Below are 1,276 nucleotides of genomic sequence, written 5' to 3' on the forward strand. Positions count from 1 at the left end.
GGTCCTTGCACTTTTCAGGGATGTGCGGGACCGACTTACCAATAAGAGCTGATACATTCCTTCCCATGCTAATCCTCTCATTGCCCTTCATCTTCCTCTTGTGTGTGCACAACTCCTTCAAGAATTTGGCATACTTCGGTATCTGCTTGATGGCATCGAGTAGAGGTATGTTCACCTTTACCTTCCTAAAGGTCTCCAGAATTTCCCTATCCACCTCTTCCGTCTTTTTGCTAGGAAGTGCCCGTGAAGGGAATGAAAGAGGGATAGGTCGGTCAACCAAAGAAGAAGGTGCGACAGCGGTGGTGGTGGAAGAGGGAGAAGGTCCACCTGAAGAAGAACCACCGGCTGGAGAAGAAGATCGACCCACCTCAAATGCCCTGCGTGGACCGTCATGGTCGACCTCTCTAGGACTAGTGGCAGGCACGGGTGTAGGTGTAGAAGCGGGCTCTGAAGGCACAACAATCTGCGTCCCTGACTTGAGGGTAATGGCACTCACATTCTTTGGATTTTGCACAGTCTGGGATGGTAACTTATCAGAATTCTGAGACTGTGCCTGGTTCATCTGAGTAGCCATCTGACCCATCTGGTTAGTGAGACTCTGTATGGAAGCTCTAGTCTCCTGTTGAAACTGCAGGTTTTGCATAGTCATCTGTCTCACTAACTCTTCCAATGAGGTCTCAAAAGACGTGGAAGGTTGAGCAGCTGGTTGGGCAGATGCCTCTTGCTGCTGCTGTTGTTGTTGTTGCCACTGGTGTTGTTGCATGGGTGGAGGCACATATCTGTTAGGTGCTTCGGCATTCTGGAAAGGTGGCGCCTGCTGCTGCTGCTGTGGCGCATTGTTCCACCTAAGATTGGGGTGATTCCTCCACCCTGGTTTGTACCTGTTGCTGGACAAGTCATAATTCTGTTGTGGCTGCCTGTTGTTGTATATGTTAGTAGCATAAGCCTGAGGCGCATCAGAGGCAGCTGAGTGTTGCAAGGTAGGACAAGCATCAGTGTAGTGGCCACTACAAGTACAAACATCACATAGTCGTGCAACAGATGCGGATGAAGCTGTAGGTTTCTGGTTGGTTGCCAACTGTCTCACTAACTTCGCAAGAGATTCAATCTTGTCTTCCAACTTGCTTTCAATAGCAGATAAAGACTGGGCAACAACATCATGTACGCCCCTCACCACAATGGCATCATTCTTGGCGCTAAACTGCTGGGAGTTGGAAGCCATCTTCTCAATCAATTGCCTGGCCTTAGCAGGTGTGGCGTCTCCAAGAGCTCCACC

The sequence above is a fragment of the Vigna radiata genome, unplaced genomic scaffold, assembly GCF_000741045.1.
Source record: "Vigna radiata var. radiata cultivar VC1973A unplaced genomic scaffold, Vradiata_ver6 scaffold_137, whole genome shotgun sequence".
NCBI lineage: Eukaryota > Viridiplantae > Streptophyta > Magnoliopsida > Fabales > Fabaceae > Vigna > Vigna radiata.